General features: G+C 32.2%; 1 long non-coding RNA gene across 1 annotated transcript; it reads right to left on the bottom strand.

Annotated features, from left to right (window-relative positions):
* Window positions 1–3,695: 3,695 nt before the first annotated feature.
* On the bottom strand, window positions 3,696–6,521 carry LOC143081832 (uncharacterized). Its single transcript, XR_012980113.1, has 2 exons — window positions 6,244–6,521; window positions 3,696–3,938 (listed from the first exon to the last, which is right to left on the bottom strand). It is a non-coding gene; the product is annotated as an uncharacterized LOC143081832 (long non-coding RNA).
* Window positions 6,522–11,650: the final 5,129 nt, after the last annotated feature.

Here is an 11,650-nt window from a genome sequence, read left to right as displayed (position 1 = left end):
ATTTTTACACGTCTCATAACAGATTACATTTCAATGGTTCTGTTAATATTGCTAGGCCCTGTAGATAATGGATCACGAACTCACTAGACATGTATGGGCGCACATATACGGTGATGGCAATACCAACCCTTACAGCAATGATGGTTATGTATACTTTTGCATGGTTCGTTACACCCCTGTCTTTTTACAAGCCTACAACAAAAACCAAAAAATAAGTAGGATAAATACGTTCAATATGGTGACATCAGTGTGTACGTGTGCATATTACTTCAGGTAGAAATCGATATTGCATCATTTGTTGCAGGACCGCGTAATGTATTAGTTCTAATAGCATTATCTATTATAATAACTATCAACATTTTTGAGACTACATTCTGAAGGAGATATATATCATTTAGTTGTATAGAGACAAATGTAACTTGTCTTCTTTAGGAACGCTACAAAAAACTATATGAAAGTATATGTTGAAAAGAGACCTACTTTGCCGGAGTTTGAAACTAAATTTCTTAATAATTTTTTGATTTATGAACATTTAATTGAAAAAAACTTATTGAGGGTTACATAAATGAACGGTCAATTTTAGAAAGGTAAAAGTAGAAAAGTTACTGAATACTGAGCTGATGATGCATTCGTGGATGCGTATAGTTAACCAGCAACGGTTTCAATCAAGTGTGATACAAATAATACTTGATTGAAATCAATTCTTGTTTTTATGTTGCTTATCAATTGATGTGTGCTTGATTCTGTTTGAAGTTTACAGACGGATAGCAGATCTTTAATCATCTTAATTGATTTTATCAACAACTTTTCTACAACTGATTTAGAGCTGGTTTTGTTTGTGTGATTTTCTTGTTTGTGGCTATTTTATTGGCACATATGCTTATTTTTCACATCATCAAAGCAATATGTTTCTTATTAAGGTAGCACAATACAAAGATTTTTCATCCCCAATCAGACATCTTTAAACTGATGTAATTCCACTCATCTTTCTTTAAATTTTATAAATGAGGTACCTAAAGAAAGAAGAAAGATTAATCTTTCAAATTGTGATAATTTCATTATGACATAATTTTTACATCATTAATTGTTATGGAATAAGTTGCCATATTGTGATGTCTATACTTGAATGAATTTAGCTTCTTTGTTATTCATAGCATCCCAAAATATTTTATAGATTCTTGCACTACACAGTTTGACCTCCAAAACTGTGTCTCAGATTTTTCCTATTGTATTTCATTCTCTCATAAATCTTCAATGAAGTTTGCAACATCAATTCATAAGAGACCACTGAATTCAATTGTGTATAAAATTTGTTCTATTGATGTTTTTGGAAATCTGAGACACAGTTTTGGAGGTCAAGCTGTGTTGTACAAGAATCTATAAAATATTTGGGGATGCTATGAAGAACAAAGAAGCTAAATTCATTCATGTGTGGACATCACTATATAGCAACTAATTACATAATAATTAATTATGTAATAATTATGTCATAATGAAATTATCACAATTTGAAAGATTAATCTTTCTTCTTTCTTTTGGTACCTCATTTATAAAATATAACGAAGGATGAAATGAATTACATCAGTTTAAAGTTGTCTGATTGGGAGTGACAAAATCTTTGTATTGTGCTACCTTAAATGCCTTTTGATTGCAACTAGAAACACGACAATTGCATAGCGAACTGTGAATTAACTTTCCACTTATCCAATATTATCCGAAGCACAAGAGTTCATCTCCAGTTTAAGTAGGGTATGTTATGCTCATTTGTAAATTTTTAAGGACTGGTGTTTTTGTCTTTTCTTTACCATCGAGGTGTATGTTGTTGTATTGTCGCTTTGTTATATTTATTTTCATTCTTAGTTTTACGCAAAATTGTAGAATATTTTAATTATTGTAACTTTGGTATTCATCTATACGTCGCAAGGAATATTTCTAGAAAATGTTTTACCATTGCATTTCTGATTTAATTTGTTGGAAATTAATTTTCAACTAAGAATATTGATGAATCACGCCTTTGTATTGTTAAGAAAGATATTATAATCTACAATACAATAAATCTGACAAGACAATATGCATGTTACGTTTATGATTCCGGTGCATATATTTCAAAGGGGCAAGTTCTATGGTTTTTAATTGTTTGCAATAACATTTGCTTCAAACCGAGTCTTCACTACATTAACACGAATAATCAAGCGATACGACTCCACTTTCTTATGAAAAAAGCTATTGTTTTCAAATAGTTCTTCGTTTGCCATGCTGACCGGAAGTAAAGTATTGTTTATATACAATAACATGACCCGGTTATACATTTTTTTGTCATATGTCAACAAAACTGAAAAGACATTACCCTGTTATGATTAGTGTACGAAATAAACATCTAGAGGGAGGAATTGTGCTTGCTTTTGATACAAATAGTTTAATTCAGTTCTGGAGCTGGCATGTCAGTAACTGCTAGTAATCCTTTGTCAATTTGATCATTGCAATTTGCTTAGTTTCTTTTGTTCCCTATTCTAACATCGGACTCGGGACTTCTTTTTAACTGAGTTTTACTGTGCGTTTTGCTGTGTGTTTTATTTATACTACATTGGCTAGAAGTATGGGGAGGGTTGAGATCTCACAAAACATGTTAAACCCTGACGCATATTTGCGCCTGTTCTTAGTCAGGAACCTCTGGCTTTTGTTAGTTTTGTATGTTTTTTTTTAAAATTTTGATTCATCTATATGTTTGTGAGTTTAGTGTGACGTCCATTTTCTCTGAACTAGTACACATTTTTGTTAAACAGCCAGTTAAAACCCGCCTCCGGGTGCAGGTTTACTGGCTTTGTTAAAGAGCCATTTGTGGCCTGGGGTTGTTTTCAGCTCTTTGGTCGAATTGTCGTCTCTTTGACACATTTCAATTCTCAATTTTGTCTGTAGAGTAACGGTCTGTTTCATATCTGTTTTTGGTTTGAGTAAAAGAGGGATCATTCCCCTTTTTTGCATTTCTCAAATTGTCATTCCCCTCATCACTGTACCCCCTTTCCTAAAAGAAATAATAATAAAAAGAGACTTGGAAGGAGGTGTTGTCTATACGTCAATTGTACGTCGTCCCAATAAGTAAACATGACCTCTACGGCTTAGCATGCAGGCTTCAACAGTATATAAATTTCTTCACAATTTGTGAAACTCTGAAGTTCATAACAGACGAGAATCAATTTAACTGAAACAATTAGAGACCAACGTTCAACACTTAATTCGTCAAATAAAATAGAAAAAAAACAATATTTAGCTACGACTTCCAGTTCCTGACTGGGGACATACAAATAAAGTGGCGGGGGTTGACTTTTTTCTATTTCAACCGACGCCTTGTCCTAACGATGAATGGACTTACAAAGTTACATAAAGGTACATAAAAGAAGATAAAAAGAGATTACTTGAATTATTATGCTTTTAATACCAACAGTGAGATTGCAGTTGACAGAATAAACATTATCATGGTCACATTAAGTACTAGATGTTGTTTAAATGTTTGTGTTGGTTGCTGCTTCATATGCGTATTACCTATTACCTATTATCTTTCTCATTCATATTCATAATCATTTATTTAGAAATCGACGAAACAAAAACAGTTATAATGCGGTCAAAAAACTAACGCATGTTACGGTATAAAAAACAAATGTAAAAACAAGACAAGACAAGACAAGACAAGTCAAAAACAATGTCAATACAGAATTTTATTTCTCACTGTGAAATAATCAAAAGAATTCACCAGCCATTCATATGAAATCGTTTTTCTTCTTACTGTATATAAGACTCTTTCCGAGAGAAACCGCATTTTCAAATTACAATCAATCATTCGTTAAATCTGAAAGAGGTTCTTATTTTCTTATCTCCCACGTACACCAACAACAGGCAAACGGCTAAACCAAGAAACACTGTCATTCTTCTTCTTTAGTTCTCTACAATAAATATACACCTTTTTAAAAATAGTTTGTCCCTGATAAAATTCAATATTTGAAATCAAAGTAATGAGTTTCTTTTTCTCGTATTTTTGTTAGACTTTCAATTTACATTAGTCTTAAAATGTCCATACATAACGACTCACAAATTGCTTGCATTATATAAATTAACTGAATTCCTTGAAAAAAAATCACTTTAAAATGTCATTTAAATACCAATTCAAAGAAAACGAGCTGACTGTTTAAGTTGATTTCATTCACAACATATTTTCTTGTAAAAAATACTTCAAATTGATAAAAGAAAGTCAAATCAACTGTAAAATAAGTTTAACGTCTATCAATGCGAGACATTATAACTAGGAAAAAAGTAAAATAACAAAAATACAGAGCTCCGAAGAAAACTCAAAACGGAAAGTCCCAAATCAAATGGCAAAATCAAAAATTACATTCTTAATATTTCAAAACCATTTTATATAATGTCAAACATGTCAAATTTCGATAATAGTACAAGTAGACAAAGCTCAAGACAAGGCAAAACATCCGACAAGAATGTGTAGCACAATACAACTATTCAAACAACTTCAAGAAGAAAAAACAATGCTAGATATCTATTATGTTCGATTAATGAGTTTGAATGTCACTTTTGTTTCTTTCGCCAGTCTATAATTTCATTGCTATTTTGTTAGGCAAATTTCAGTTTTACTTCAGTAAGTTTTAACTGTTCTTTTTGGATCATTCTTTTCTTAAGGATTAAAAAAAGTAATTCAACAAAAATACCGAGCTCCAAGGAAAATTTAAATCGGGAATTCCCTCTTCAAATGACAAAATCAAAATATCAAAGTCACCAATCAAATTGAAAACAACTGTCACATTCCTGACTTGGAACAAGCATTTCGTTGTATAGCTAGCTAAATATTTCACTTGTTTGACAGTGGAATATAATGTCATTTCATTGACAACATTATGTAATCAAAATGGAAAGACATAAAAGGTAAAAATGCAAATAAAAGAGATACATCAGTCAACATTGTATTATAATCTTCATCACTATAATAGTAACAAACAAATATGTAAAAAAACAAAACATCATTACATATAGGCAAATATTATAGGCAAAAATTAACGACAATGATAAAAAAATAACGGCCACAGCACAATAACACAATGGTGGGATGTATAAGTACCGATTCACTGCAAAAGGATATTTATTTTACCAAAACGGACTTACACAAGGTTATTAATTAACAAAAATACAATGTACATAAAGGAAGACTAAAATACGTTATTAAGATGATAAATAACGTAAGTATCTATACTCGAAGACCACCATGTATTGTTTGTCACCGCTTACGGAATATTTATTACGAAGGTCTTGGTATCTTCCAATGAACTATTTAAAAAATGGACAAGACGTTCTTTGACATTACCCTGGTTCGGCAACTTTCTGTTCATACACTTATATAAAGTCTGAGTAGCAACTGCAAGCTCTTGAATACCGAATGAGTTGAACAATGATTAAACCATATGCAGGTGAAATAGGTCTATTGCTACTTAGGTGTCGGAAGTTGGTAATTTTAAAATCAAAATCAGAAAAGTTTGGATAGTTCATGAAAATGACATTACCAATATATCTGAATGTGAAATTAAATGATCAAGCCTTCCTGGATTTCTTTAGTTTTTGACAATTTGCTGAATAAGCCTACCTCCAAACTCAACAATAGTTGTCAATTAGAAACTCCATCATACTGATTATTTGTTTCTCTGTGTAGCAAGTCTTACCTTTTTATTCACTATTAACAAGAAATGTCGTACGGTATTCCAAAGTCATATATGTGTTGCGTATGCTATCATTTTAATATTGAAAAGCATTGTGTATAATTTTATTATGACGATATTTGATTTTTACCATTGGCATAGTATTATACAGTCATGACAGTGTTAAAAATAAAAAGTTTTGATAGAAATATTTTCAGAGAAAGTTCAAAATTTGAAATTATCTAGAAGTTGTTAAATTTTTATTAATCAACTAATGGTAAATACAACCACACGAGTAAAAAAAAAGCAGGTTACAATTGTTTTAAAAAATCATGAAAATATTGATAATATCTCATTATTATTATGGCATTGCATGTTCAGTTATGTTTAAAACTTATACAATGCTAATGTCTTAGACATGATACAATGTAAATGAAGCTCGAAATCTCATTTTGCTTAATAAAATGGTACAACACTTACTTTGCTATCAATTATGACTTCACAAATACATGTATGTATTTACATTTGAAAATACTTTTAATGTACTTACATTACAAAATGCAACAGGTGTTTGAAAGGCGTTGCCAAAACTTGTCGTTTTCCTGTTTTATACACGAATCTGAAAAACATAACCTGCAAGTATCCTGCATTGCGGCTTTAGGTCCTTTCATGGTTAATATTCCTTCACACGATTCATGCATTTTAATGTTCTGAAAATGCTCTTTTCCGTCTATATATCCTTGTTTCTTTACGGACAAAATTAATTCTAAACAATTACATTATGTTATGTCACTTGTCAAGAAACAATTTAAAACAATGAGATGGTCAACATGGTCAAGGCTAAAACTAATGTATGTTTAAACGAATTATCACTGTGATTTTAAAGGTATGCACATAAAGTTATACAAACAGATAAATAAAGACATAGATTAGATACAAATATCTTCTTCTATTAATCATTGTTAATTGTAAACATCAAGTTAAGTATATAATTATCAAACATTACAATATTTTATCTATTCTTGAATTTTTTAATTTCAGAATCAATCAGCTGAATTTTTGTTTAATAATTTCTATTTAATTTGGATATTTATTTTTAACCATGATGACAATATTGGGGCTAGTGTTTTATTTGAATTACAGTATATCTATCACGTGTTACTACAGACTAGCCGAGTGTTACTAATAACGATTATTCACTGAATATACACTAGGTCTGTTAAAAATAACTCACCCTTAGGTATTGTGCTGAGTCTGTTCATATTTAATAAATTGAACTAGTTGATTTTTTAATAATATCGAAAAAAAAAATTTTGAGTATAATAAAAGAATTTATAATATTTCATTAAAATACTGACTGTTTTGTGATTTGTTTTTCCACATTTTTTTTTTATAGTAATTCGTTTTGTCATAATTTGTGTTTCTTTTGCCTTCGAATGCTATATGATTTTGTTAGTAATAGAAATATAGTTGGTCGAAACACTACATAGTGATTATCAGTTCTATGATTTAGGAACATGCTCAGCATGAAAATATGCTAAGCTATTTGTAGATAATAGAGATTATAAAATTTTTATATTTTCAATAATCTGGTTTAATTCAATCGAATATTTGTGTGGGTGCGTGGGTGTTGCAGTCTGTAGCTCATTGCCATATTCGGCATGGCCATAGATGGCGCTCGCAGCTTGAATCAGAATTTTGGAATTGCCATATCAGCTTGAATTAGAATTTTGGAATTCCCGTATGGGGCACTTGTTAATTTGCTGTCGACTTGAAAGCAGGTGTTTCACAAATAAGTTAAACTATTTAAAAGAAAAAGAAAAGATGCCAAACAAGAGAAATGCCATAGGATCGCCATCCAGGGCCATGGTAAAGAAGAGAAGAACGGCTAACAGGACAGGCGGACAGAGAATGCAGAACGAGGAAATCCCATAAAAGAAGGACGGAGCTGGACGGAGAAGAACTGCAAAGAAAACACAAGGGGTCGGACACGTGGTGGCAGAAGGACCGGTGGAAACTACTGATTTCTCATCAGGTAATGAGTCGGAGGAGGATGCACGAGCGTTCCCCTCTTTAAGGCACGACCCGTTACACCAAAACTTTGAAATTGCAAATAATTCCATTGATTTCACTCCGTCACAAGAATCTAGCATTCATGATACAGTGGGGGAACACGTGTCTTTTAAAATTAAGAAAAAAATTTGGGAGGGAAAGTTTATTGAGCTTCATTCTCTTTTGAGAACGCGAAAAGCAATGGAAGAGGTGGACGAGGGCGATTTGAAATTAAAAAGGGGGAACATTTGCATTGAAAAAAGATCGTCGAGTGTTTATTTGTCCATAAATGAATGGACTTCAGCATTCATGGTTTTTATGAGTGTCTACATTGAGAAATACAGCACACGGGCACAGGAATTGTTAAAATATATGCGCGATATAAGACTAGCGGCAACGAGGTCAGAAAACTGGGCCACCTATGACGAGCAATTTAGGCTAAAAATAGAAAAGAATCCAAATTTATCTTGGGGAAATATACACGGTGAATATTGGCTATTACACATCACATCTCCCATAGTACAAAACAGTGTGTCAGTGCAATCATAGGTTTATAGAACAAATACACCACATCCGCTAATCTGATGATTATAAATTCCTAACTGTCGGTATTAATTATAAGTCAATTCAACTATAAAAGTGATAACGAATAATGTTAACATAACAATCCTCCCTCTTTTAATTTAGAAGATCAAGATAAACAAGATTAATCTCTAGTGAATGCAAGTAATAAATTCAATTTGCAATCAATTGAACTAAATAACTACAAGTTTTACTGTCTATATTTTTAATGTTCAATTATGAAATCCTAAACCTACAGTGATATCACTACACTAACTTAACCACAAATATTTACAGTCATATGTTTCTAATAAGTCTCTCTGGTGCCTTTCTTACTATTTCTGTGCGGTGCATAACGATAGTATCATTAGCATTTTCAACTGTTTTATTTTTAGTTATTTTAGTTTGTTCGGAATTCATTGTTATTTTCAGAGTTTTCGGTATCGCAATTGAATTACATGTTGGTATTGTTATGAATTCAGTGTCAATATCAGATATGGTAATTTCAAGTATGTTTGGTATGTTTTTATTTTCCTGCGGTACGAATTCACGAATCTGATCAACATGTCTCTTCCATACTAAATCTCCAAATTGGACTTGATAAGTTACTGTTCCGAGTTTATAACGATAGTTCCTTGTTTCCACTTGTTATTGTCTCTATAGTCTCTTTAAGATTTGGACTCCCTAATGGATGCAAAAAGAATATTTGTTTTTTACCATCTCCTCATTTTATTATTATTCTCTGTGGAGCTAATGATTTGACAGATTTAGAATTGACAGGGAATGGTTTAATTGAAAATGTAAAAATGGTCTACCCTACGTTACCAGGTTTTATTTAAAAAGGTTATTATAATATGGTCTTTAATGCTACAGTGCGATACTGGCATGTTTTCCCCTTGAATGCCGGTGCAATAATAGAACAGAACAGAAAAAGAGAAATTTAGTGGCCAAAAACTTTGTTACAGAAAATGGGGGTAAAGCTATATTACATGAGAACATTAAGGCAAGTGAAGTGTCGTTATACAGAACAAATGGAACTAATTTGTCACAAACTGGAAATCAGGTTTTCTTGAATAATATACAAGGGTGTGGGGTTGAGTCTTTCCTACGCACACCATAATCAACTTTTCCTAAGATTCAATAATGAAATTTTGTGGAGGTGAGAACCCATGTCAGATTTGGTAGCTGACTTGGGCTCTCATGTGGCGGTCCAGGGAGACTGGTAGTGATTGGGGGATTATTTCACTCGGCCCTTGCTCTGGGCCTGACAAGTTCTAAAACTTGCAGGTTTGGAAAATGTGGTTATTGGTAACGGTGGGGTCTACAGATGGGTGACTCTGGGACCTCCTCCACTTCATCTTATAGAGGGGAGGCCTACACCTGCCAACAGGTGGGGCACTAATAACTGGAGCATTGGTAATACGAGTGTTTTCCCCGGTCACTCCCCATGGTAGGTGGTGGTGTAACCGTGTTTAACTACCAGGGGTTTTATGACACTATGTCAACATAGGTCAGCTGATAGCCATTGTGTATAGGTAATCAGTAGTCACCCTGGCGCCTCAACAAAATATTATAGAATACTCTGTAGCCAAAGTAATGCCACAAAGTAAAAATGTATATTCTAGTCATGAAAATGTAAATACAAGTTGGTGTAATAAAATGTATTTTTAATTCAAAGGATTGTTTTTGCATAAGTTGTAAATGAAATACAGAGGATGGAACCTCTACACAAATGAGTATAATATACATTAAGTCTGTACAGTATTTTAATTTTGGTATTTGTGAATTACAATTAACAACACACAAAGAGAGACAACTCTAGTTTAATTTTTATCATAGTTTAGAAAATACGTCAACAACTCTTGATCGTTGTTCTTCGTCTCATTGTTATTCGTTCAGTATTTATATAGGGTCTTCTTATATGAGTATTGCAATTAAATGAATAAATTGATAACTGTTAGACCAGAAATAACTTTCTCAGATGAGATTTTATTTGTTTTTAACAATAACATTAAACCGTGTTTAAGGACGAGAATTGAGCGCCAGCAGACCGGTTAATGCCAGCCATATTTTGTGTGTGTCTATCTTAGTCAGGAGCATGTAATTCAATGGTTGTCGTGTGTTGCTCTACGTAATATTCAGTTTTTCGTTTATTAGATTTTACATCATATCGGCCGTCGGTGAATTGTTTTGCATTTGTTATTTAGCGGCCTTGTATTGATAACTGTGTAGTTTGGGTATTACTCATAGATAGAACATACGGTGATCTATAATTGCTAACTTCTAAGCCAATTTATCTCTAGTTGAGAGTTGTATTATTTGCAATCATACCACAAATTCCTGTTATTATAATAATACAAACTTAAGGAGGTTCGCTACTCAGTTTAAAAATAACAAGCTTTTCATCATAACACTAGTATATATTGATAGGGGATTATTAAAGGAAACAAAAGAGCAAACAAAAAATATAGGTCAAGTACTTTTTTTCGAGATATTAGCTATTGAAATTTTGACGGGAAAATGTTCTCTCTTGATTTTTCATAGCTTTATCATTGACAAGTTTAAGTGCTCAAAAACTGTTAAAAAATAACAAGGATTTTATAAGACCCTCACAAATGGCTTATAATTATACATGTAAAAGATTTATACAAATAAAACTGAGGGTCAATGGGCACAATTTGTTAAGGTTTTCAATTGGATAAAACCAGAGGATTCCGAAAATCAGACAAAAATTTCAAAACATGGCAAGCGAACATCCTTAACTTAATACATACAAAAGTACTCTCCATAATAGATTTTAATTGGTACCAATATTTTCCACTTTTAACATATTTTTAGTGTTGGGACTTACTTGGACTCTGATTATCCAATATATAATCCGACGATCTGCTGTTCTGAGTCTTTCAACTGCTAATGTTTTATTTTGGAATAAAAAAACAAAGATTCATGTTAAAATACGCATCAAAAACAGCTACTTTAACTAAAACAATGTATGTACGCTAAAGCACTTATCAATATCTTCAAATATACTGACTGACTTTAAAAAATGCATTACATATTTCAAACGAACCAAACCAAATACTTGGGTAATCTCAGGCGCTCTTGAAGAATAGGCAGATCTTACTTCCTATGTGCATCCGTTGTGGTGCTAACTAACTTTATGTCGTTTAATATAATGTAAATAACTTGTGTTATCTCATCGATATCGTTTTTATGGTCAGAGCTTTATATTGTCTCTCATAGCGGTCGAGGTCACAACGTGAAAACAGGACATAACTAAAAAATGGTTTACTGTAGGAACATTATATACATCACGTGAATAAAATAGCAATATAAAAAAATGC

The sequence above is a fragment of the Mytilus galloprovincialis genome, chromosome 7, assembly GCF_965363235.1.
Source record: "Mytilus galloprovincialis chromosome 7, xbMytGall1.hap1.1, whole genome shotgun sequence".
NCBI classification, from domain to species: Eukaryota; Metazoa; Mollusca; class Bivalvia; order Mytilida; family Mytilidae; genus Mytilus; species Mytilus galloprovincialis.
This window is presented reverse-complemented; position numbering and strand designations above follow the sequence as displayed.